This window comes from Schistocerca cancellata, chromosome 2, assembly GCF_023864275.1.
Source record: "Schistocerca cancellata isolate TAMUIC-IGC-003103 chromosome 2, iqSchCanc2.1, whole genome shotgun sequence".
Classification (NCBI taxonomy): Eukaryota; Metazoa; Arthropoda; class Insecta; order Orthoptera; family Acrididae; genus Schistocerca; species Schistocerca cancellata.
The window spans coordinates 952427471-952451361 of NC_064627.1; the positions used below are offsets into that span (position 1 = coordinate 952427471).

General features: G+C 48.6%; 29 non-coding genes across 29 annotated transcripts; 19 read left to right on the forward strand and 10 right to left on the reverse strand.

The window, feature by feature from the left end:
* The first annotated feature begins 1028 nt into the window (after positions 1 to 1028).
* Trnaq-uug (transfer RNA glutamine (anticodon UUG)) lies at positions 1029 to 1100 on the forward strand. The gene has a single exon. It is a non-coding gene; the product is annotated as a tRNA-Gln (tRNA).
* A 506-nt stretch (positions 1101 to 1606) lies between these two features.
* On the reverse strand, positions 1607 to 1678 carry Trnap-ugg (transfer RNA proline (anticodon UGG)). The gene has a single exon. It is a non-coding gene; the product is annotated as a tRNA-Pro (tRNA).
* A 557-nt stretch (positions 1679 to 2235) lies between these two features.
* On the forward strand, positions 2236 to 2307 carry Trnaq-uug (transfer RNA glutamine (anticodon UUG)). Its single transcript has one exon. It is a non-coding gene; the product is annotated as a tRNA-Gln (tRNA).
* A 1135-nt stretch (positions 2308 to 3442) lies between these two features.
* Positions 3443 to 3514, forward strand: Trnaq-uug (transfer RNA glutamine (anticodon UUG)). The gene has a single exon. It is a non-coding gene; the product is annotated as a tRNA-Gln (tRNA).
* Positions 3515 to 4649: 1135 nt separating this feature from the next.
* Positions 4650 to 4721, forward strand: Trnaq-uug (transfer RNA glutamine (anticodon UUG)). Its single transcript has one exon. It is a non-coding gene; the product is annotated as a tRNA-Gln (tRNA).
* A 506-nt stretch (positions 4722 to 5227) lies between these two features.
* On the reverse strand, positions 5228 to 5299 carry Trnap-ugg (transfer RNA proline (anticodon UGG)). The gene has a single exon. It is a non-coding gene; the product is annotated as a tRNA-Pro (tRNA).
* Positions 5300 to 5856: 557 nt separating this feature from the next.
* On the forward strand, positions 5857 to 5928 carry Trnaq-uug (transfer RNA glutamine (anticodon UUG)). Its single transcript has one exon. It is a non-coding gene; the product is annotated as a tRNA-Gln (tRNA).
* A 506-nt stretch (positions 5929 to 6434) lies between these two features.
* On the reverse strand, positions 6435 to 6506 carry Trnap-ugg (transfer RNA proline (anticodon UGG)). The gene has a single exon. It is a non-coding gene; the product is annotated as a tRNA-Pro (tRNA).
* A 557-nt stretch (positions 6507 to 7063) lies between these two features.
* On the forward strand, positions 7064 to 7135 carry Trnaq-uug (transfer RNA glutamine (anticodon UUG)). The gene has a single exon. It is a non-coding gene; the product is annotated as a tRNA-Gln (tRNA).
* Positions 7136 to 8270: 1135 nt separating this feature from the next.
* Trnaq-uug (transfer RNA glutamine (anticodon UUG)) lies at positions 8271 to 8342 on the forward strand. Its single transcript has one exon. It is a non-coding gene; the product is annotated as a tRNA-Gln (tRNA).
* Positions 8343 to 9477: 1135 nt separating this feature from the next.
* Positions 9478 to 9549, forward strand: Trnaq-uug (transfer RNA glutamine (anticodon UUG)). The gene has a single exon. It is a non-coding gene; the product is annotated as a tRNA-Gln (tRNA).
* Positions 9550 to 10055: 506 nt separating this feature from the next.
* Positions 10056 to 10127, reverse strand: Trnap-ugg (transfer RNA proline (anticodon UGG)). Its single transcript has one exon. It is a non-coding gene; the product is annotated as a tRNA-Pro (tRNA).
* A 557-nt stretch (positions 10128 to 10684) lies between these two features.
* Positions 10685 to 10756, forward strand: Trnaq-uug (transfer RNA glutamine (anticodon UUG)). The gene has a single exon. It is a non-coding gene; the product is annotated as a tRNA-Gln (tRNA).
* Positions 10757 to 11891: 1135 nt separating this feature from the next.
* On the forward strand, positions 11892 to 11963 carry Trnaq-uug (transfer RNA glutamine (anticodon UUG)). Its single transcript has one exon. It is a non-coding gene; the product is annotated as a tRNA-Gln (tRNA).
* A 506-nt stretch (positions 11964 to 12469) lies between these two features.
* Positions 12470 to 12541, reverse strand: Trnap-ugg (transfer RNA proline (anticodon UGG)). Its single transcript has one exon. It is a non-coding gene; the product is annotated as a tRNA-Pro (tRNA).
* A 557-nt stretch (positions 12542 to 13098) lies between these two features.
* On the forward strand, positions 13099 to 13170 carry Trnaq-uug (transfer RNA glutamine (anticodon UUG)). Its single transcript has one exon. It is a non-coding gene; the product is annotated as a tRNA-Gln (tRNA).
* A 1135-nt stretch (positions 13171 to 14305) lies between these two features.
* On the forward strand, positions 14306 to 14377 carry Trnaq-uug (transfer RNA glutamine (anticodon UUG)). Its single transcript has one exon. It is a non-coding gene; the product is annotated as a tRNA-Gln (tRNA).
* A 1135-nt stretch (positions 14378 to 15512) lies between these two features.
* On the forward strand, positions 15513 to 15584 carry Trnaq-uug (transfer RNA glutamine (anticodon UUG)). The gene has a single exon. It is a non-coding gene; the product is annotated as a tRNA-Gln (tRNA).
* A 506-nt stretch (positions 15585 to 16090) lies between these two features.
* Trnap-ugg (transfer RNA proline (anticodon UGG)) lies at positions 16091 to 16162 on the reverse strand. The gene has a single exon. It is a non-coding gene; the product is annotated as a tRNA-Pro (tRNA).
* Positions 16163 to 16719: 557 nt separating this feature from the next.
* Positions 16720 to 16791, forward strand: Trnaq-uug (transfer RNA glutamine (anticodon UUG)). Its single transcript has one exon. It is a non-coding gene; the product is annotated as a tRNA-Gln (tRNA).
* Positions 16792 to 17926: 1135 nt separating this feature from the next.
* Positions 17927 to 17998, forward strand: Trnaq-uug (transfer RNA glutamine (anticodon UUG)). Its single transcript has one exon. It is a non-coding gene; the product is annotated as a tRNA-Gln (tRNA).
* A 506-nt stretch (positions 17999 to 18504) lies between these two features.
* Trnap-ugg (transfer RNA proline (anticodon UGG)) lies at positions 18505 to 18576 on the reverse strand. The gene has a single exon. It is a non-coding gene; the product is annotated as a tRNA-Pro (tRNA).
* Positions 18577 to 19133: 557 nt separating this feature from the next.
* Trnaq-uug (transfer RNA glutamine (anticodon UUG)) lies at positions 19134 to 19205 on the forward strand. Its single transcript has one exon. It is a non-coding gene; the product is annotated as a tRNA-Gln (tRNA).
* Positions 19206 to 19711: 506 nt separating this feature from the next.
* Trnap-ugg (transfer RNA proline (anticodon UGG)) lies at positions 19712 to 19783 on the reverse strand. Its single transcript has one exon. It is a non-coding gene; the product is annotated as a tRNA-Pro (tRNA).
* A 557-nt stretch (positions 19784 to 20340) lies between these two features.
* On the forward strand, positions 20341 to 20412 carry Trnaq-uug (transfer RNA glutamine (anticodon UUG)). Its single transcript has one exon. It is a non-coding gene; the product is annotated as a tRNA-Gln (tRNA).
* A 506-nt stretch (positions 20413 to 20918) lies between these two features.
* Positions 20919 to 20990, reverse strand: Trnap-ugg (transfer RNA proline (anticodon UGG)). The gene has a single exon. It is a non-coding gene; the product is annotated as a tRNA-Pro (tRNA).
* A 557-nt stretch (positions 20991 to 21547) lies between these two features.
* On the forward strand, positions 21548 to 21619 carry Trnaq-uug (transfer RNA glutamine (anticodon UUG)). The gene has a single exon. It is a non-coding gene; the product is annotated as a tRNA-Gln (tRNA).
* Positions 21620 to 22754: 1135 nt separating this feature from the next.
* Trnaq-uug (transfer RNA glutamine (anticodon UUG)) lies at positions 22755 to 22826 on the forward strand. Its single transcript has one exon. It is a non-coding gene; the product is annotated as a tRNA-Gln (tRNA).
* Positions 22827 to 23332: 506 nt separating this feature from the next.
* Trnap-ugg (transfer RNA proline (anticodon UGG)) lies at positions 23333 to 23404 on the reverse strand. The gene has a single exon. It is a non-coding gene; the product is annotated as a tRNA-Pro (tRNA).
* Between the last annotated feature and the right edge of the window lie 487 nt (positions 23405 to 23891).

Sequence of the window (23891 nt, forward strand, 5' to 3'; positions counted from 1 at the left end):
CCACACGTGAATGGGGAACGCTCCAAATGCTTATGCTTTTGATACTAGGATTAATAACGGAACCAAAGGGGTTCAACTGCGAGAAGACGCCCTCAGCTGTTTCTCCCAGCAGGAAAGACATCTCTCCGTTTTGGGTGCTGCATGCGCATGCATTTAACAAACGTGCATGCGATGTACTAGTTCCTGGGAAACGAATAGAATCGCTGTACGTGCCAGTCTTTACGTATAGATATAAGTGAGCGAAGACGGCTTAATCCTGCCACGTAGATTGCTTTCCACATGACGCACTTGCCAGTCTCTTGGGCCGGTGGCCCACATGCAGTTTGTCCTGTTGCGTGGCTTACTTTCAGAGACTCGCAAGTTTAACGTAGTGTTTGGTTGTCGCGAAACTCAAAAGTAGGGCCTGTCCGGGATATGAACGCGGAACCTCCTGCACCCAAAGCAGGAATCATACCCCTAGACCAACAGGCCGCACAAGGAAGCACGTCAGCACCCCGCCACCTACTGACATCTTGCCGCACTTGCTAGTTGCAGCATACAATCTGGACCATATTCTCAAAGAGCTTTCTTAATCCGACACCCACAACATGAGCTGTGCTGAACACCAGTGTATGTGAATGCTCAAAGAGCTGCTAGAGTTGTGTGTCAGTATTTCGACCGTGTGAAGTGCAAATGTTATCGTGTCACGCACTATCCGCCCACTACGTAGCGTTCTGTGTCAGCACGCAGTTTTCGCCAGTACCCTGTGTCCATAGCTGTTTCCATAGCTAGGCTGCTTCCAGCACAATGCATGCACCATACGAAAGTGGCCGTTGCGCGATTTTGATTACCTGAGCCATCGACATCACTTGATGTACGAATACTGGCAAGAACTCTTGCTACATTCGAAGGTGCACCTTCCACTTTCAGCCTACTTGGTTGCTTCATTTGCCACGCAAACACTTCCTGAGGACGCTACATGAAATAACATCGCATCTAATCGGCTTAATGACATGATGCTACTGAACTGAAGACCGTCACAGGCATCCGGTTCCATGGTGTAATGGTTAGCACTCTGGACTTTGAATCCAGCGATCCGAGTTCGAGTCTCGGTGGAACCTGACGCTGTGTTTTGCGCTCGTTTCTAGAAATGTGTACGAGCCGGTAGTTGGAATTGTATATGCAGAATTTTAGCTAGGATCATGTAACGCAAATTGTTAATAGCAGTCCACACGTGAATGGGGAACGCTCCAAATGCTTATGCTTTTGATACTAGGATTAATAACGGAACGAAAGGGGATCAACTGCGAGAAGACGCCCTCAGCTGTTTCTCCCAGCAGGAAAGACATCTCTCCGTTTTGGGTGCTGCATGCGCATGCATTTAACAAACGTGCATGCGATGTACTAGTTCCTGGGAAACGAATAGAATCGCTGTACGTGCCAGTCTTTACGTATAGATATAAGTGAGCGAAGACGGCTTAATCCTGCCACGTAGATTGCTTTCCACATGACGCACTTGCCAGTCTCTTGGGCCGGTGGCCCACATGCAGTTTGTCCTGTTGCGTGGCTTACTTTCAGAGACTCGCAAGTTTAACGTAGTGTTTGGTTGTCGCGAAAGTGAAAAGTAGGGCCTGTCCGGGTTTTGGACCCGGGACCTCCTGCACCCAAAGCAGGAATCATACCCCTAGACCAACAGGCCGCACAAGGAAGCGCGTCTGCACCCCGCCACCTACTGACATCTTGCCGCACTTGCTAGTTGCAGCATACAATCTGGACCATATTCTCAAAGAGCTTTCTTAATCCGACACCCACAACATGAGCTGTGCTGAACACCAGTGTATGTGAATGCTCAAAGAGCTGCTAGAGTTGTGTGTCAGTATTTCGACCGTGTGAAGTGCAAATGTTATCGTGTGACGCACTATCCGCCCACTACGTAGCGTTGTGTGTCAGCACGCAGTTTTCGCCAGTACTCTGTGTCCATAGCTGTTTCCATAGCTAGGCTGCTTCCAGCACAATGCATGCTCCATACGAAACTGGCCGTTGCGCGATTTTGATTACCTGAGCCTTCGACATCACTTGATGTACGAATACTGGCAAGAATTCTTGCTACATTCGAAGGTGCACCTTCCACTTTCAGCCTACCTGGTTGCTTCATTTGCCACGCAAACACTTCCTGAGGACGCTAAATCAAATAACATCGCATCTCATCGGCTTAATGACATGATGCTACTGAACTGAAGACCGCTACAGGCATCCGGTTCCATGGTGTAATGGTTAGCACTCTGGACTTTGAATCCAGCGTTCCGAGTTCGAGTCTCGGTGGAACCTGACGCTGTGTTTTGCGCTCGTTTCTAGAAATGTGTACGAGCCGGTAGTTGGAATTGTATATGCAGAATTTTAGCTAGGATCATGTAACGCAAATTGTTAATAGCAGTCCACACGTGAATGGGGAACGCTCCAAATGCTTATGCTTTTGATACTAGGATTAATAACGGAACCAAAGGGGTTCAACTGCGAGAAGACGCCCTCAGCTGTTTCTCCCAGCAGGAAAGACATCTCTCCGTTTTGGGTGCTGCATGCGCATGCATTTAACAAACGTGCATGCGATGTACTAGTTCCTGGGAACCGAATAGAATCGCTGTACGTGCCAGTCTTTACGTATAGATATAAGTGAGCGAAGACGCCTTAATCCTGCCACGTAGATTGCTTTCCACATGACGCACTTGCCAGTCTCTTGGGCCGGTGGCCCACATGCAGTTTGTCCTGTTGCGTGGCTTACTTTCAGAGACTCGCAAGTTTAACGTAGTGTTTGGTTGTCGCGAAACTGAAAAGTAGGGCCTGTCCGGGTTTTGAACCCGGCACCTCCTGCACCCAAAGCACGAATCATACCCCTAGACCAACAGGCCGCACAAGGAAGCACGTCTGCACCCCGCCACCTACTGACATCTTGCCGCACTTGCTAGTTGCAGCATACAATCTGGACCATATTCTCAAAGAGCTTTCTTAATCCGACACCCACAACATGAGCTGTGCTGAACACCAGTGTATGTGAATGCTCAAAGAGCTGCTAGAGTTGTGTGTCAGTATTTCGACCGTGTGAAGTGCAAATGTTATCGTGTCACGCACTATCCGCCCACTACGTAGCGTTCTGTGTCAGCACGCAGTTTTCGCCAGTACTCTGTGTCCATAGCTGTTTCCATAGCTAGGCTGCTTCCAGCACAATGCATGCACCATACGAAAGTGGCCGTTGCGCGATTTTGATTACCTGAGCCTTCGACATCACTTGATGTACGAATACTGGCAAGAATTCTTGCTACATTCGAAGGTGCACCTTCCACTTTCAGCCTACCTGGTTGCTTCATTTGCCACGCAAACACTTCCTGAGGACGCTACATGAAATAACATCGCATCTCATCGGCTTAATGACATGATGCTACTGAATTGAAGACCGCTACAGGCATCCGGTTCCATGGTGTAATGGTTAGCACTCTGGACTTTGAATCCAGCGATCCGAGTTCGAGTCTCGGTGGAACCTGACGCTGTGTTTTGCGCTCGTTTCTAGAAATGTGTACGAGCCGGTAGTTGGAATTGTATATGCAGAATTTTAGCTAGGATCATGTAAAGCAAATTGTTAATAGCAGTCCACACGTGAATGGGGAACGCTCCAAATGCTTATGCTTTTGATACTAGGATTAATAACGGAACCAAAGGGGTTCAACTGCGAGAAGACGCCCTCAGCTGTTTCTCCCAGCAGGAAAGACATCTCTCCGTTTTGGGTGCTGCATGCGCATGCATTTAACAAACGTGCATGCGATGTACTAGTTCCTGGGAACCGAATAGAATCGCTGTACGTGCCAGTCTTTACGTATAGATATAAGTGAGCGAAGACGCCTTAATCCTGCCACGTAGATTGCTTTCCACATGACGCACTTGCCAGTCTCTTGGGCCGGTGGCCCACATGCAGTTTGTCCTGTTGCGTGGCTTACTTTCAGAGACTCGCAAGTTTAACGTAGTGTTTGGTTGTCGCGAAAGTGAAAAGTAGGGCCTGTCCGGGTTTTGAACCCGGCACCTCCTGCACCCAAAGCACGAATCATACCCCTAGACCAACAGGCCGCACAAGGAAGCACGTCTGCACCCCGCCACCTACTGACATCTTGCCGCACTTGCTAGTTGCAGCATACAATCTGGACCATATTCTCAAAGAGCTTTCTTAATCCGACACCCACAACATGAGCTGTGCTGAACACCAGTGTATGTGAATGCTCAAAGAGCTGCTAGAGTTGTGTGTCAGTATTTCGACCGTGTGAAGTGCAAATGTTATCGTGTCACGCACTATCCGCCCACTACGTAGCGTTCTGTGTCAGCACGCAGTTTTCGCCAGTACTCTGTGTCCATAGCTGTTTCCATAGCTAGGCTGCTTCCAGCACAATGCATGCACCATACGAAAGTGGCCGTTGCGCGATTTTGATTACCTGAGCCTTCGACATCACTTGATGTACGAATACTGGCAAGAATTCTTGCTACATTCGAAGGTGCACCTTCCACTTTCAGCCTACCTGGTTGCTTCATTTGCCACGCAAACACTTCCTGAGGACGCTACATGAAATAACATCGCATCTCATCGGCTTAATGACATGATGCTACTGAATTGAAGACCGCTACAGGCATCCGGTTCCATGGTGTAATGGTTAGCACTCTGGACTTTGAATCCAGCGATCCGAGTTCGAGTCTCGGTGGAACCTGACGCTGTGTTTTGCGCTCGTTTCTAGAAATGTGTACGAGCCGGTAGTTGGAATTGTATATGCAGAATTTTAGCTAGGATCATGTAACGCAAATTGTTAATAGCAGTCCACACGTGAATGGGGAACGCTCCAAATGCTTATGCTTTTGATACTAGGATTAATAACGGAACGAAAGGGGTTCAACTGCGAGAAGACGCTCTCAGCTGTTTCTCCCTGCAGGAAAGACATCTCTCCGTTTTGGGTGCTGCATGCGCATGCATTTAACAAACGTGCATGCGGTGTACTAGTTCCTGGGAAACGAATAGAATCGCTGTACGTGCCAGTCTTTACGTATAGATATAAGTGAGCGAAGACGGCTTAATCCTGCCACGTAGATTGCTTTCCACATGACGCACTTGCCAGTCTCTTGGGCCGGTGGCCCACATGCAGTTTGTCCTGTTGCGTGGCTTACTTTCAGAGACTCGCAAGTTTAACGTAGTGTTTGGTTGTCGCGAAAGTGAAAAGTAGGGCCTGTCCGGGATTTGAACCCGGCACCTCCTGCACCCAAAGCACGAATCATACCCCTAGACCAACAGGCCGCACAAGGAAGCACGTCTGCACCCCGCCACCTACTGACATCTTGCCGCACTTGCTAGTTGCAGCATACAATCTGGACCATATTCTCAAAGAGCTTTCTTAATCCGACACCCACAACATGAGCTGTGCTGAACACCAGTGTATGTGAATGCTCAAAGAGCTGCTAGAGTTGTGTGTCAGTATTTCGACCGTGTGAAGTGCAAATGTTATCGTGTCACGCACTATCCGCCCACTTCGTAGCGTTCTGTGTCAGCACGCAGTTTTCGCCAGTACTCTGTGTCCATAGCTGTTTCCATAGCTAGGCTGCTTCCAGCACAATGCATGCACCATACGAAAGTGGCCGTTGCGCGATTTTGATTACCTGAGCCTTCGACATCACTTGATGTACGAATACTGGCAAGAATTCTTGCTACATTCGAAGGTGCACCTTCCACTTTCAGCCTACCTGGTTGCTTCATTTGCCACGCAAACACTTCCTGAGGACGCTACATGAAATAACATCGCATCTCATCGGCTTAATGACATGATGCTACTGAATTGAAGACCGCTACAGGCATCCGGTTCCATGGTGTAATGGTTAGCACTCTGGACTTTGAATCCAGCGATCCGAGTTCGAGTCTCGGTGGAACCTGACGCTGTGTTTTGCGCTCGTTTCTAGAAATGTGTACGAGCCGGTAGTTGGAATTGTATATGCAGAATTTTAGCTAGGATCATGTAACGCAAATTGTTAATAGCAGTCCACACGTGAATGGGGAACGCTCCAAATGCTTATGCTTTTGATACTAGGATTAATAACGGAACGAAAGGGGTTCAACTGCGAGAAGACGCTCTCAGCTGTTTCTCCCTGCAGGAAAGACATCTCTCCGTTTTGGGTGCTGCATGCGCATGCATTTAACAAACGTGCATGCGGTGTACTAGTTCCTGGGAAACGAATAGAATCGCTGTACGTGCCAGTCTTTACGTATAGATATAAGTGAGCGAAGACGGCTTAATCCTGCCACGTAGATTGCTTTCCACATGACGCACTTGCCAGTCTCTTGGGCCGGTGGCCCACATGCAGTTTGTCCTGTTGCGTGGCTTACTTTCAGAGACTCGCAAGTTTAACGTAGTGTTTGGTTGTCGCGAAAGTGAAAAGTAGGGCCTGTCCGGGATTTGAACCCGGCACCTCCTGCACCCAAAGCACGAATCATACCCCTAGACCAACAGGCCGCACAAGGAAGCACGTCTGCACCCCGCCACCTACTGACATCTTGCCGCACTTGCTAGTTGCAGCATACAATCTGGACCATATTCTCAAAGAGCTTTCTTAATCCGACACCCACAACATGAGCTGTGCTGAACACCAGTGTATGTGAATGCTCAAAGAGCTGCTAGAGTTGTGTGTCAGTATTTCGACCGTGTGAAGTGCAAATGTTATCGTGTCACGCACTATCCGCCCACTTCGTAGCGTTCTGTGTCAGCACGCAGTTTTCGCCAGTACTCTGTGTCCATAGCTGTTTCCATAGCTAGGCTGCTTCCAGCACAATGCATGCACCATACGAAAGTGGCCGTTGCGCGATTTTGATTACCTGAGCCTTCGACATCACTTGATGTACGAATACTGGCAAGAATTCTTGCTACATTCGAAGGTGCACCTTCCACTTTCAGCCTACCTGGTTGCTTCATTTGCCACGAAAACACTTCCTGAGGACGCTACATGAAATAACATCGCATCTCATCGGCCTAATGACATGATGCTACTGAATTGAAGACCGCTACAGGCATCCGGTTCCATGGTGTAATGTTTAGCACTCTGGACTTTGAATCCAGCGATCCGAGTTCGAGTCTTGGTGGAACCTGACGCTGTGTTTTGCGCTCGTTTCTAGAAATGTGTACGAGCCGGTAGTTGGAATTGTATATGCAGAATTTTAGCTAGGATCATGTAACGCAAATTGTTAATAGCAGTCCACACGTGAATGGGGAACGCTCCAAATGCTTATGCTTTTGATACTAGGATTAATAACGGAACGAAAGGGGTTCAACTGCGAGAAGACGCCCTCAGCTGTTTCTCCCAGCAGGAAAGACATCTCTCCGTTTTGGGTGCTGCATGCGCATGCATTTAACAAACGTGCATGCGATGTACTAGTTCCTGGGAACCGAATAGAATCGCTGTACGTGCCAGTCTTTACGTATAGATATAAGTGAGCGAAGACGCCTTAATCCTGCCACGTAGATTGCTTTCCACATGACGCACTTGCCAGTCTCTTGGGCCGGTGGCCCACATGCAGTTTGTCCTGTTGCGTGGCTTACTTTCAGAGACTCGCAAGTTTAACGTAGTGTTTGGTTGTCGCGAAAGTGAAAAGTAGGGCCTGTCCGGGTTTTGAACCCGGCACCTCCTGCACCCAAAGCACGAATCATACCCCTAGACCAACAGGCCGCACAAGGAAGCACGTCTGCACCCCGCCACCTACTGCCATCTTGCCGCACTTGCTAGTTGCAGCATACAATCTGGACCATATTCTCAAAGAGCTTTCTTAATCCGACACCCACAACATGAGCTGTGCTGAACACCAGTGTATGTGAATGCTCAAAGAGCTGCTAGAGTTGTGTGTCAGTATTTCGACCGTGTGAAGTGCAAATGTTATCGTGTCACGCACTATCCGCCCACTACGTAGCGTTCTGTGTCAGCACGCAGTTTTCGCCAGTACTCTGTGTCCATAGCTGTTTCCATAGCTAGGCTGCTTCCAGCACAATGCATGCACCATACGAAAGTGGCCGTTGCGCGATTTTGATTACCTGAGCCTTCGACATCACTTGATGTACGAATACTGGCAAGAATTCTTGCTACATTCGAAGGTGCACCTTCCACTTTCAGCCTACCTGGTTGCTTCATTTGCCACGCAAACACTTCCTGAGGACGCTACATGAAATAACATCGCATCTCATCGGCTTAATGACATGATGCTACTGAATTGAAGACCGCTACAGGCATCCGGTTCCATGGTGTAATGGTTAGCACTCTGGACTTTGAATCCAGCGATCCGAGTTCGAGTCTCGGTGGAACCTGACGCTGTGTTTTGCGCTCGTTTCTAGAAATGTGTACGAGCCGGTAGTTGGAATTGTATATGCAGAATTTTAGCTAGGATCATGTAACGCAAATTGTTAATAGCAGTCCACACGTGAATGGGGAACGCTCCAAATGCTTATGCTTTTGATACTAGGATTAATAACGGAACGAAAGGGGTTCAACTGCGAGAAGACGCCCTCAGCTGTTTCTCCCAGCAGGAAAGACATCTCTCCGTTTTGGGTGCTGCATGCGCATGCATTTAACAAACGTGCATGCGATGTACTAGTTCCTGGGAACCGAATAGAATCGCTGTACGTGCCAGTCTTTACGTATAGATATAAGTGAGCGAAGACGCCTTAATCCTGCCACGTAGATTGCTTTCCACATGACGCACTTGCCAGTCTCTTGGGCCGGTGGCCCACATGCAGTTTGTCCTGTTGCGTGGCTTACTTTCAGAGACTCGCAAGTTTAACGTAGTGTTTGGTTGTCGCGAAAGTGAAAAGTAGGGCCTGTCCGGGTTTTGAACCCGGCACCTCCTGCACCCAAAGCACGAATCATACCCCTAGACCAACAGGCCGCACAAGGAAGCACGTCTGCACCCCGCCACCTACTGACATCTTGCCGCACTTGCTAGTTGCAGCATACAATCTGGACCATATTCTCAAAGAGCTTTCTTAATCCGACACCCACAACATGAGCTGTGCTGAACACCAGTGTATGTGAATGCTCAAAGAGCTGCTAGAGTTGTGTGTCAGTATTTCGACCGTGTGAAGTGCAAATGTTATCGTGTCACGCACTATCCGCCCACTACGTAGCGTTCTGTGTCAGCACGCAGTTTTCGCCAGTACTCTGTGTCCATAGCTGTTTCCATAGCTAGGCTGCTTCCAGCACAATGCATGCACCATACGAAAGTGGCCGTTGCGCGATTTTGATTACCTGAGCCTTCGACATCACTTGATGTACGAATACTGGCAAGAATTCTTGCTACATTCGAAGGTGCACCTTCCACTTTCAGCCTACCTGGTTGCTTCATTTGCCACGCAAACACTTCCTGAGGACGCTACATGAAATAACATCGCATCTCATCGGCTTAATGACATGATGCTACTGAATTGAAGACCGCTACAGGCATCCGGTTCCATGGTGTAATGGTTAGCACTCTGGACTTTGAATCCAGCGATCCGAGTTCGAGTCTCGGTGGAACCTGACGCTGTGTTTTGCGCTCGTTTCTAGAAATGTGTACGAGCCGGTAGTTGGAATTGTATATGCAGAATTTTAGCTAGGATCATGTAACGCAAATTGTTAATAGCAGTCCACACGTGAATGGGGAACGCTCCAAATGCTTATGCTTTTGATACTAGGATTAATAACGGAACGAAAGGGGTTCAACTGCGAGAAGACGCTCTCAGCTGTTTCTCCCTGCAGGAAAGACATCTCTCCGTTTTGGGTGCTGCATGCGCATGCATTTAACAAACGTGCATGCGGTGTACTAGTTCCTGGGAAACGAATAGAATCGCTGTACGTGCCAGTCTTTACGTATAGATATAAGTGAGCGAAGACGGCTTAATCCTGCCACGTAGATTGCTTTCCACATGACGCACTTGCCAGTCTCTTGGGCCGGTGGCCCACATGCAGTTTGTCCTGTTGCGTGGCTTACTTTCAGAGACTCGCAAGTTTAACGTAGTGTTTGGTTGTCGCGAAAGTGAAAAGTAGGGCCTGTCCGGGATTTGAACCCGGGACCTCCTGCACCCAAAGCAGGAATCATACCCCTAGACCAACAGGCCGCACAAGGAAGCACGTCTGCACCCCGCCACCTACTGACATCTTGCCGCACTTGCTAGTTGCAGCATACAATCTGGACCATATTCTCAAAGAGCTTTCTTAATCCGACACCCACAACATGAGCTGTGCTGAACACCAGTGTATGTGAATGCTCAAAGAGCTGCTAGAGTTGTGTGTCAGTATTTCGACCGTGTGAAGTGCAAATGTTATCGTGTCACGCACTATCCGCCCACTACGTAGCGTTCTGTGTCAGCACGCAGTTTTCGCCAGTACTCTGTGTCCATAGCTGTTTCCATAGCTAGGCTGCTTCCAGCACAATGCATGCACCATACGAAAGTGGCCGTTGCGCGATTTTGATTACCTGAGCCTTCGACATCACTTGATGTACGAATACTGGCAAGAATTCTTGCTACATTCGAAGGTGCACCTTCCACTTTCAGCCTACCTGGTTGCTTCATTTGCCACGCAAACACTTCCTGAGGACGCTACATGAAATAACATCGCATCTCATCGGCTTAATGACATGATGCTACTGAATTGAAGACCGCTACAGGCATCCGGTTCCATGGTGTAATGGTTAGCACTCTGGACTTTGAATCCAGCGATCCGAGTTCGAGTCTCGGTGGAACCTGACGCTGTGTTTTGCGCTCGTTTCTAGAAATGTGTACGAGCCGGTAGTTGGAATTGTATATGCAGAATTTTAGCTAGGATCATGTAACGCAAATTGTTAATAGCAGTCCACACGTGAATGGGGAACGCTCCAAATGCTTATGCTTTTGATACTAGGATTAATAACGGAACGAAAGGGGTTCAACTGCGAGAAGACGCCCTCAGCTGTTTCTCCCAGCAGGAAAGACATCTCTCCGTTTTGGGTGCTGCATGCGCATGCATTTAACAAACGTGCATGCGATGTACTAGTTCCTGGGAACCGAATAGAATCGCTGTACGTGCCAGTCTTTACGTATAGATATAAGTGAGCGAAGACGCCTTAATCCTGCCACGTAGATTGCTTTCCACATGACGCACTTGCCAGTCTCTTGGGCCGGTGGCCCACATGCAGTTTGTCCTGTTGCGTGGCTTACTTTCAGAGACTCGCAAGTTTAACGTAGTGTTTGGTTGTCGCGAAAGTGAAAAGTAGGGCCTGTCCGGGTTTTGAACCCGGCACCTCCTGCACCCAAAGCACGAATCATACCCCTAGACCAACAGGCCGCACAAGGAAGCACGTCTGCACCCCGCCACCTACTGACATCTTGCCGCACTTGCTAGTTGCAGCATACAATCTGGACCATATTCTCAAAGAGCTTTCTTAATCCGACACCCACAACATGAGCTGTGCTGAACACCAGTGTATGTGAATGCTCAAAGAGCTGCTAGAGTTGTGTGTCAGTATTTCGACCGTGTGAAGTGCAAATGTTATCGTGTCACGCACTATCCGCCCACTACGTAGCGTTCTGTGTCAGCACGCAGTTTTCGCCAGTACTCTGTGTCCATAGCTGTTTCCATAGCTAGGCTGCTTCCAGCACAATGCATGCACCATACGAAAGTGGCCGTTGCGCGATTTTGATTACCTGAGCCTTCGACATCACTTGATGTACGAATACTGGCAAGAATTCTTGCTACATTCGAAGGTGCACCTTCCACTTTCAGCCTACCTGGTTGCTTCATTTGCCACGCAAACACTTCCTGAGGACGCTACATGAAATAACATCGCATCTCATCGGCTTAATGACATGATGCTACTGAATTGAAGACCGCTACAGGCATCCGGTTCCATGGTGTAATGGTTAGCACTCTGGACTTTGAATCCAGCGATCCGAGTTCGAGTCTCGGTGGAACCTGACGCTGTGTTTTGCGCTCGTTTCTAGAAATGTGTACGAGCCGGTAGTTGGAATTGTATATGCAGAATTTTAGCTAGGATCATGTAACGCAAATTGTTAATAGCAGTCCACACGTGAATGGGGAACGCTCCAAATGCTTATGCTTTTGATACTAGGATTACTAACGGAACGAAAGGGGTTCAACTGCGAGAAGACGCCCTCAGCTGTTTCTCCCTGCAGGAAAGACATCTCTCCGTTTTGGGTGCTGCATGCGCATGCATTTAACAAACGTGCATGCGGTGTACTAGTTCCTGGGAAACGAATAGAATCGCTGTACGTGCCAGTCTTTACGTATAGATATAAGTGAGCGAAGACAGCTTAATCCTGCCACGTAGATTGCTTTCCACATGACGCACTTGCCAGTCTCTTGGGCCGGTGGCCCACATGCAGTTTGTCCTGTTGCGTGGCTTACTTTCAGAGACTCGCAAGTTTAACGTAGTGTTTGGTTGTCGCGAAAGTGAAAAGTAGGGCCTGTCCGGGATTTGAACCCGGGACCTCCTGCACCCAAAGCAGGAATCATACCCCTAGACCAACAGGCCGCACAAGGAAGCACGTCTGCACCCCGCCACCTACTGACATCTTGCCGCACTTGCTAGTTGCAGCATACAATCTGGACCATATTCTCAAAGAGCTTTCTTAATCCGACACCCACAACATGAGCTGTGCTGAACACCAGTGTATGTGAATGCTCAAAGAGCTGCTAGAGTTGTGTGTCAGTATTTCGACCGTGTGAAGTGCAAATGTTATCGTGTCACGCACTATCCGCCCACTTCGTAGCGTTCTGTGTCAGCACGCAGTTTTCGCCAGTACTCTGTGTCCATAGCTGTTTCCATAGCTAGGCTGCTTCCAGCACAATGCATGCACCATACGAAAGTGGCCGTTGCGCGATTTTGATTACCTGAGCCTTCGACATCACTTGATGTACGAATACTGGCAAGAATTCTTGCTACATTCGAAGGTGCACCTTCCACTTTCAGCCTACCTGGTTGCTTCATTTGCCACGAAAACACTTCCTGAGGACGCTACATGAAATAACATCGCATCTCATCGGCCTAATGACATGATGCTACTGAATTGAAGACCGCTACAGGCATCCGGTTCCATGGTGTAATGTTTAGCACTCTGGACTTTGAATCCAGCGATCCGAGTTCGAGTCTTGGTGGAACCTGACGCTGTGTTTTGCGCTCGTTTCTAGAAATGTGTACGAGCCGGTAGTTGGAATTGTATATGCAGAATTTTAGCTAGGATCATGTAACGCAAATTGTTAATAGCAGTCCACACGTGAATGGGGAACGCTCCAAATGCTTATGCTTTTGATACTAGGATTAATAACGGAACGAAAGGGGTTCAACTGCGAGAAGACGCCCTCAGCTGTTTCTCCCAGCAGGAAAGACATCTCTCCGTTTTGGGTGCTGCATGCGCATGCATTTAACAAACGTGCATGCGATGTACTAGTTCCTGGGAAACGAATAGAATCGCTGTACGTGCCAGTCTTTACGTATAGATATAAGTGAGCGAAGACGGCTTAATCCTGCCACGTAGATTGCTTTCCACATGACGCACTTGCCAGTCTCTTGGGCCGGTGGCCCACATGCAGTTTGTCCTGTTGCGTGGCTTACTTTCAGAGACTCGCAAGTTTAACGTAGTGTTTGGTTGTCGCGAAAGTGAAAAGTAGGGCCTGTCTGGGATTTGAACCCGGGACCTCATGCACCCAAAGCAGGAATCAAACACCTAGACCAACAGGCCGCACAAGGAAGCACGTCTGCACCCCGCCACCTACTGCCATCTTGCTGCACTTGCTAGTTGCAGCATACAATCTGGACCATATTCTCAAAGAGCTTTCTTAATCCGACACCCACAACATGAGCTGTGCTGAACACCAGTGTATGTGAATGCTCAAAGAGCTGCTAGAGTTGTGTGTCAGTATTTCGACCGTGTGAAGTGCAAATGTTATCGTGTCACGCACTATCCGCCCACTACGTAGCGTTCTGTGTCAGCACGCAGTTTTCGCCAGTACTCTGTGTCCATAGCTGTTTCCATAGCTAGGCTGCTTCCAGCACAATGCATGCACCATACGAAAGTGGCCGTTGCGCGATTTTGATTACCTGAGCCTTCGACATCACTTGATGTACGAATACTGGCAAGAATTCTTGCTACATTCGAAGGTGCACCTTCCACTTTCAGCCTACCTGGTTGCTTCATTTGCCACGCAAACACTTCCTGAGGACGCTACATGAAATAACATCGCATCTCATCGGCTTAATGACATGATGCTACTGAATTGAAGACCGCTACAGGCATCTGGTTCCATGGTGTAATGGTTAGCACTCTGGACTTTGAATCCAGCGATCCGAGTTCGAGTCTCGGTGGAACCTGACGCTGTGTTTTGCGCTCGTTTCTAGAAATGTGTACGAGCCGGTAGTTGGAATTGTATATGCAGAATTTTAGCTAGGATCATGTAACGCAAATTGTTAATAGCAGTCCACACGTGAATGGGGAACGCTCCAAATGCTTATGCTTTTGATACTAGGATTAATAACGGAACGAAAGGGGTTCAACTGCGAGAAGACGCTCTCAGCTGTTTCTCCCAGCAGGAAAGACATCTCTCCGTTTTGGGTGCTGCATGCGCATGCATTTAACAAACGTGCATGCGGTGTACTAGTTCCTGGGAAACGAATAGAATCGCTGTACGTGCCAGTCTTTACGTATAGATATAAGTGAGCGAAGACGGCTTAATCCTGCCACGTAGATTGCTTTCCACATGACGCACTTGCCAGTCTCTTGGGCCGGTGGCCCACATGCAGTTTGTCCTGTTGCGTGGCTTACTTTCAGAGACTCGCAAGTTTAACGTAGTGTTTGGTTGTCGCGAAAGTGAAAAGTAGGGCCTGTCCGGGTTTTGAACCCGGCACCTCCTGCACCCAAAGCACGAATCATACCCCTAGACCAACAGGCCGCACAAGGAAGCACGTCTGCACCCCGCCACCTACTGACATCTTGCCGCACTTGCTAGTTGCAGCATACAATCTGGACCATATTCTCAAAGAGCTTTCTTAATCCGACACCCACAACATGAGCTGTGCTGAACACCAGTGTATGTGAATGCTCAAAGAGCTGCTAGAGTTGTGTGTCAGTATTTCGACCGTGTGAAGTGCAAATGTTATCGTGTCACGCACTATCCGCCCACTACGTAGCGTTCTGTGTCAGCACGCAGTTTTCGCCAGTACTCTGTGTCCATAGCTGTTTCCATAGCTAGGCTGCTTCCAGCACAATGCATGCACCATACGAAAGTGGCCGTTGCGCGATTTTGATTACCTGAGCCTTCGACATCACTTGATGTACGAATACTGGCAAGAATTCTTGCTACATTCGAAGGTGCACCTTCCACTTTCAGCCTACCTGGTTGCTTCATTTGCCACGCAAACACTTCCTGAGGACGCTACATGAAATAACATCGCATCTCATCGGCTTAATGACATGATGCTACTGAATTGAAGACCGCTACAGGCATCCGGTTCCATGGTGTAATGGTTAGCACTCTGGACTTTGAATCCAGCGATCCGAGTTCGAGTCTCGGTGGAACCTGACGCTGTGTTTTGCGCTCGTTTCTAGAAATGTGTACGAGCCGGTAGTTGGAATTGTATATGCAGAATTTTAGCTAGGATCATGTAACGCAAATTGTTAATAGCAGTCCACACGTGAATGGGGAACGCTCCAAATGCTTATGCTTTTGATACTAGGATTACTAACGGAACGAAAGGGGTTCAACTGCGAGAAGACGCCCTCAGCTGTTTCTCCCTGCAGGAAAGACATCTCTCCGTTTTGGGTGCTGCATGCGCATGCATTTAACAAACGTGCATGCGGTGTACTAGTTCCTGGGAAACGAATAGAATCGCTGTACGTGCCAGTCTTTACGTATAGATATAAGTGAGCGAAGACGGCTTAATCCTGCCACGTAGATTGCTTTCCACATGACGCACTTGCCAGTCTCTTGGGCCGGTGGCCCACATGCAGTTTGTCCTGTTGCGTGGCTTACTTTCAGAGACTCGCAAGTTTAACGTAGTGTTTGGTTGTCGCGAAAGTGAAAAGTAGGGCATGTCCGGGATTTGAACCCGGGACCTCCTGCACCCAAAGCAGGAATCATACCCCTAGACCAACAGGCCGCACAAGGAAGCACGTCTGCACCCCGCCACCTACTGACATCTTGCCGCACTTGCTAGTTGCAGCATACAATCTGGACCATATTCTCAAAGAGCTTTCTTAATCCGACACCCACAACATGAGCTGTGCTGAACACCAGTGTATGTGAATGCTCAAAGAGCTGCTAGAGTTGTGTGTCAGTATTTCGACCGTGTGAAGTGCAAATGTTATCGTGTCACGCACTATCCGCCCACTTCGTAGCGTTCTGTGTCAGCACGCAGTTTTCGCCAGTACTCTGTGTCCATAGCTGTTTCCATAGCTAGGCTGCTTCCAGCACAATGCATGCACCATACGAAAGTGGCCGTTGCGCGATTTTGATTACCTGAGCCTTCGACATCACTTGATGTACGAATACTGGCAAGAATTCTTGCTACATTCGAAGGTGCACCTTCCACTTTCAGCCTACCTGGTTGCTTCATTTGCCACGAAAACACTTCCTGAGGACGCTACATGAAATAACATCGCATCTCATCGGCCTAATGACATGATGCTACTGAATTGAAGACCGCTACAGGCATCCGGTTCCATGGTGTAATGTTTAGCACTCTGGACTTTGAATCCAGCGATCCGAGTTCGAGTCTTGGTGGAACCTGACGCTGTGTTTTGCGCTCGTTTCTAGAAATGTGTACGAGCCGGTAGTTGGAATTGTATATGCAGAATTTTAGCTAGGATCATGTAACGCAAATTGTTAATAGCAGTCCACACGTGAATGGGGAACGCTCCAAATGCTTATGCTTTTGATACTAGGATTAATAACGGAACGAAAGGGGTTCAACTGCGAGAAGACGCCCTCAGCTGTTTCTCCCAGCAGGAAAGACATCTCTCCGTTTTGGGTGCTGCATGCGCATGCATTTAACAAACGTGCATGCGATGTACTAGTTCCTGGGAAACGAATAGAATCGCTGTACGTGCCAGTCTTTACGTATAGATATAAGTGAGCGAAGACGGCTTAATCCTGCCACGTAGATTGCTTTCCACATGACGCACTTGCCAGTCTCTTGGGCCGGTGGCCCACATGCAGTTTGTCCTGTTGCGTGGCTTACTTTCAGAGACTCGCAAGTTTAACGTAGTGTTTGGTTGTCGCGAAAGTGAAAAGTAGGGCCTGTCTGGGATTTGAACCCGGGACCTCATGCACCCAAAGCAGGAATCAAACACCTAGACCAACAGGCCGCACAAGGAAGCACGTCTGCACCCCGCCACCTACTGCCATCTTGCCGCACTTGCTAGTTGCAGCATACAATCTGGACCATATTCTCAAAGAGCTTTCTTAATCCGACACCCACAACATGAGCTGTGCTGAACACCAGTGTATGTGAATGCTCAAAGAGCTGCTAGAGTTGTGTGTCAGTATTTCGACCGTGTGAAGTGCAAATGTTATCGTGTCACGCACTATCCGCCCACTACGTAGCGTTCTGTGTCAGCACGCAGTTTTCGCCAGTACTCTGTGTCCATAGCTGTTTCCATAGCTAGGCTGCTTCCAGCACAATGCATGCACCATACGAAAGTGGCCGTTGCGCGATTTTGATTACCTGAGCCTTCGACATCACTTGATGTACGAATACTGGCAAGAATTCTTGCTACATTCGAAGGTGCACCTTCCACTTTCAGCCTACCTGGTTGCTTCATTTGCCACGCAAACACTTCCTGAGGACGCTACATGAAATAACATCGCATCTCATCGGCTTAATGACATGATGCTACTGAATTGAAGACCGCTACAGGCATCTGGTTCCATGGTGTAATGGTTAGCACTCTCGACTTTGAATCCAGCGATCCGAGTTCGAGTCTCGGTGGAACCTGACGCTGTGTTTTGCGCTCGTTTCTAGAAATGTGTACGAGCCGGTAGTTGGAATTGTATATGCAGAATTTTAGCTAGGATCATGTAACGCAAATTGTTAATAGCAGTCCACACGTGAATGGGGAACGCTCCAAATGCTTATGCTTTTGATACTAGGATTAATAACGGAACGAAAGGGGTTCAACTGCGAGAAGACGCCCTCAGCTGTTTCTCCCAGCAGGAAAGACATCTCTCCGTTTTGGGTGCTGCATGCGCATGCATTTAACAAACGTGCATGCGGTGTACTAGTTCCTGGGAAACGAATAGAATCGCTGTACGTGCCAGTCTTTACGTATAGATATAAGTGAGCGAAGACGGCTTAATCCTGCCACGTAGATTGCTTTCCACATGACGCACTTGCCAGTCTCTTGGGCCGGTGGCCCACATGCAGTTTGTCCTGTTGCGTGGCTTACTTTCAGAGACTCGCAAGTTTAACGTAGTGTTTGGTTGTCGCGAAAGTGAAAAGTAGGGCCTGTCCGGGATTTGAACCCGGGACCTCCTGCAGCCAAAGCAGGAATCATACCCCTAGACCAACAGGCCGCACAAGGAAGCACGTCTGCACCCCGCCACCTACTGACATCTTGCCGCACTTGCTAGTTGCAGCATACAATCTGGACCATATTCTTAAAGAGCTTTCTTAATCCGACACCCACAACATGAGCTGTGCTGAACACCAGTGTATGTGAATGCTCAAAGAGCTGCTAGAGTTGTGTGTCAGTATTTCGACCGTGTGAAGTGCAAATGTTATCGTGTCACGCACTATCCGCCCACTACGTAGCGTTCTGTGTCAGCACGCAGTTTTCGCCAGTACTCTGTGTCCATAGCTGTTTCCATAGCTAGGCTGCTTCCAGCACAATGCATGCACCATACGAAAGTGGCCGTTGCGCGATTTTGATTACCTGAGCCTTCGACATCACTTGATGTACGAATACTGGCAAGAATTCTTGCTACATTCGAAGGTGCACCTTCCACTTTCAGCCTACCTGGTTGCTTCATTTGCCACGCAAACACTTCCTGAGGACGCTACATGAAATAACATCGCATCTCATCGGCTTAATGACATGATGCTACTGAATTGAAGACCGCTACAGGCATCCGGTTCCATGGTGTAATGTTTAGCACTCTGGACTTTGAATCCAGCGATCCGAGTTCGAGTCTCGGTGGAACCTGACGCTGTGTTTTGCGCTCGTTTCTAGAAATGTGTACGAGCCGGTAGTTGGAATTGTATATGCAGAATTTTAGCTAGGATCATGTAACGCAAATTGTTAATAGCAGTCCACACGTGAATGGGGAACGCTCCAAATGCTTATGCTTTTGATACTAGGATTAATAACGGAACGAAAGGGGTTCAACTGCGAGAAGACGCCCTCAGCTGTTTCTCCCAGCAGGAAAGACATCTCTCCGTTTTGGGTGCTGCATGCGCATGCATTTAACAAACGTGCATGCGATGTACTAGTTCCTGGGAAACGAATAGAATCGCTGTACGTGCCAGTCTTTACGTATAGATATAAGTGAGCGAAGACGGCTTAATCCTGCCACGTAGATTGCTTTCCACATGACGCACTTGCCAGTCTCTTGGGCCGGTGGCCCACATGCAGTTTGTCCTGTTGCGTGGCTTACTTTCAGAGACTCGCAAGTTTAACGTAGTGTTTGGTTGTCGCGAAAGTGAAAAGTAGGGCCTGTCCGGGATTTGAACCCGGGACCTCCTGCACCCAAAGCAGGAATCATACCCCTAGACCAACAGGCCGCACAAGGAAGCACGTCTGCACCCCGCCACCTACTGACATCTTGCCGCACTTGCTAGTTGCAGCATACAATCTGGACCATATTCTTAAAGAGCTTTCTTAATCCGACACCCACAACATGAGCTGTGCTGAACACCAGTGTATGTGAATGCTCAAAGAGCTGCTAGAGTTGTGTGTCAGTATTTCGACCGTGTGAAGTGCAAATGTTATCGTGTCACGCACTATCCGCCCACTACGTAGCGTTCTGTGTCAGCACGCAGTTTTCGCCAGTACTCTGTGTCCATAGCTGTTTCCATAGCTAGGCTGCTTCCAGCACAATGCATGCACCATACGAAAGTGGCCGTTGCGCGATTTTGATTACCTGAGCCTTCGACATCACTTGATGTACGAATACTGGCAAGAATTCTTGCTACATTCGAAGGTGCACCTTCCACTTTCAGCCTACTTGGTTGCTTCATTTGCCACGCAAACACTTCCTGAGGACGCTACATGAAATAACATCGCATCTCATCGGCTTAATGACATGATGCTACTGAACTGAAGACCGCTACAGGCATCCGGTTCCATGGTGTAATGGTTAGCACTGTGGACTTTGAATCCAGCGATCCGAGTTCGAGTCTCGGTGGAACCTGACGCTGTGTTTTGCGCTCGTTTCTAGAAATGTGTACGAGCCGGTAGTTGGAATTGTATATGCAGAATTTTAGCTAGGATCATGTAACGCAAATTGTTAATAGCAGTCCACACGTGAATGGGGAACGCTCCAAATGCTTATGCTTTTGATACTAGGATTAATAACGGAACGAAAGGGGTTCAACTGCGAGAAGACGCCCTCAGCTGTTTCTCCCAGCAGGAAAGACATCTCTCCGTTTTGGGTGCTGCATGCGCATGCATTTAACAAACGTGCATGCGATGTACTAGTTCCTGGGAACCGAATAGAATCGCTGTACGTGCCAGTCTTTACGTATAGATATAAGTGAGCGAAGACGCCTTAATCCTGCCACGTAGATTGCTTTCCACATGACGCACTTGCCAGTCTCTTGGGCCGGTGGCCCACATGCAGTTTGTCCTGTTGCGTGGCTTACTTTCAGAGACTCGCAAGTTTAACGTAGTGTTTGGTTGTCGCGAAAGTGAAAAGTAGGGCCTGTCCGGGTTTTGAACCCGGCACCTCCTGCACCCAAAGCAGGAATCATACCCCTAGACCAACAGGCCGCACAAGGAAGCACGTCTGCACCCCGCCACCTACTGATATCTTGCCGCACTTGCTAGTTGCAGCATACAATCTGGACCATATTCTCAAAGAGCTTTCTTAATCCGACACCCACAACATGAGCTGTGCTGAACACCAGTGTATGTGAATGCTCAAAGAGCTGCTAGAGTTGTGTGTCAGTATTTCGACCGTGTGAAGTGCAAATGTTATCGTGTCACGCACTATCCGCCCACTACGTAGCGTTCTGTGTCAGCACGCAGTTTTCGCCAGTACTCTGTGTCCATAGCTGTTTCCATAGCTAGGCTGCTTCCAGCACAATGCATGCACCATACGAAAGTGGCCGTTGCGCGATTTTGATTACCTGAGCCTTCGACATCACTTGATGTACGAATACTGGCAAGAATTCTTGCTACATTCGAAGGTGCACCTTCCACTTTCAGCCTACCTGGTTGCTTCATTTGCCACGCAAACACTTCCTGAGGACGCTACATGAAATAACATCGCATCTCATCGGCTTAATGACATGATGCTACTGAATTGAAGACCGCTACAGGCATCCGGTTCCATGGTGTAATGGTTAGCACTCTGGACTTTGAATCCAGCGATCCGAGTTCGAGTCTCGGTGGAACCTGACGCTGTGTTTTGCGCTCGTTTCTAGAAATGTGTACGAGCCGGTAGTTGGAATTGTATATGCAGAATTTTAGCTAGGATCATGTAACGCAAATTGTTAATAGCAGTCCACACGTGAATGGGGAACGCTCCAAATGCTTATGCTTTTGATACTAGGATTAATAACGGAACGAAAGGGGTTCAACTGCGAGAAGACGCCCTCAGCTGTTTCTCCCAGCAGGAAAGACATCTCTCCGTTTTGGGTGCTGCATGCGCATGCATTTAACAAACGTGCATGCGATGTACTAGTTCCTGGGAAACGAATAGAATCGCTGTACGTGCCAGTCTTTACGTATAGATATAAGTGAGCGAAGACGGCTTAATCCTGCCACGTAGATTGCTTTCCACATGACGCACTTGCCAGTCTCTTGGGCCGGTGGCCCATATGCAGTTTGTCCTGTTGCGTGGCTTACTTTCAGAGACTCGCAAGTTTAACGTAGTGTTTGGTTGTCGCGAAAGTGAAAAGTAGGGCCTGTCTGGGATTTGAACCCGGGACGTCATGCACCCAAAGCAGGAATCATACCCCTAGACCAACTGGCCGCACAAGGAAGCACGTCTGCACCCCGCCACCTACTGACATCTTGCCGCACTTGCTAGTTGCAGCATACAATCTGGACCATATTCTCAAAGAGCTTTCTTAATCCGACACCCACAACATGAGCTGTGCTGAACACCAGTGTATGTGAATGCTCAAAGAGCTGCTAGAGTTGTGTGTCAGTATTTCGACCGTGTGAAGTGCAAATGTTATCGTGTCACGCACTATCCGCCCACTACGTAGCGTTCTGTGTCAGCACGCAGTTTTCGCCAGTACTCTGTGTCCATAGCTGTTTCCATAGCTAGGCTGCTTCCAGCACAATGCATGCACCATACGAAAGTGGCCGTTGCGCGATTTTGATTACCTGAGCCTTCGACATCACTTGATGTACGAATACTGGCAAGAATTCTTGCTACATTCGAAGGTGCACCTTCCACTTTCAGCCTACCTGGTTGCTTCATTTGCCACGCAAACACTTCCTGAGGACGCTACATGAAATAACATCGCATCTCATCGGCTTAATGACATGATGCTACTGAATTGAAGACCGCTACAGGCATCCGGTTCCATGGTGTAATGGTTAGCACTCTGGACTTTGAATCCAGCGATCCGAGTTCGAGTCTCGGTGGAACCTGACGCTGTGTTTTGCGCTCGTTTCTAGAAATGTGTACGAGCCGGTAGTTGGAATTGTATATGCAGAATTTTAGCTAGGATCATGTAACGCAAATTGTTAATAGCAGTCCACACGTGAATGGGGAACGCTCCAAATGCTTATGCTTTTGATACAAGGATCAATAACGGAACGAAAGGGGTTCAACTGCGAGAAGACGCCCTCAGCTGTTTCTCCCAGCAGGAAAGACATCTCTCCGTTTTGGGTGCTGCATGCGCATGCATTTAACAAACGTGCATGCGGTGTACTAGTTCCTGGGAAACGAATAGAATCGCTGTACGTGCCAGTCTTTACGTATAGATATAAGTGAGCGAAGACGGCTTAATCCTGCCACGTAGATTGCTTTCCACATGACGCACTTGCCAGTCTCTTGGGCCGGTGGCCCACATGCAGTTTGTCCTGTTGCGTGGCTTACTTTCAGAGACTCGCAAGTTTATCGTAGTGTTTGGTTGTCGCGAAAGTGAAAAGTAGGGCCTGTCCGGGATTTGAACCCGGGACCTCCTGCACCCAAAGCAGGAATCATACCCCTAGACCAACAGGCCGCACAGGAAAGCACGTCTGCACCCCGCCACCTACTGACATCTTGCCGCACTTGCTAGTTGCAGCATACAATCTGGACCATATTCTCAAAGAGCTTTCTTAATCCGACACCCACAACATGAGCTGTGCTGAACACCAGTGTATGTGAATGCTCAAAGAGCTGCTAGAGTTGTGTGTCAGTATTTCGACCGTGTGAAGTGCAAATGTTATCGTGTCACGCACTATCCGCCCACTACGTAGCGTTCTGTGTCAGCACGCAGTTTTCGACAGTACTCTGTGTCCATAGCTGTTTCCATAGCTAGGCTGCTTCCAGCACAATGCATGCACCATACGAAAGTGGCCGTTGCGCGATTTTGATTACCTGAGCCTTCGATATCACTTGATGTACGAATACTGGCAAGATATCTTGCTACATTCGAAGGTGCACCTTCCACTTTCAGCCTACCTGGTTGCTTCATTTGTCACGCAAACACTTCCTGAGGACGCTAC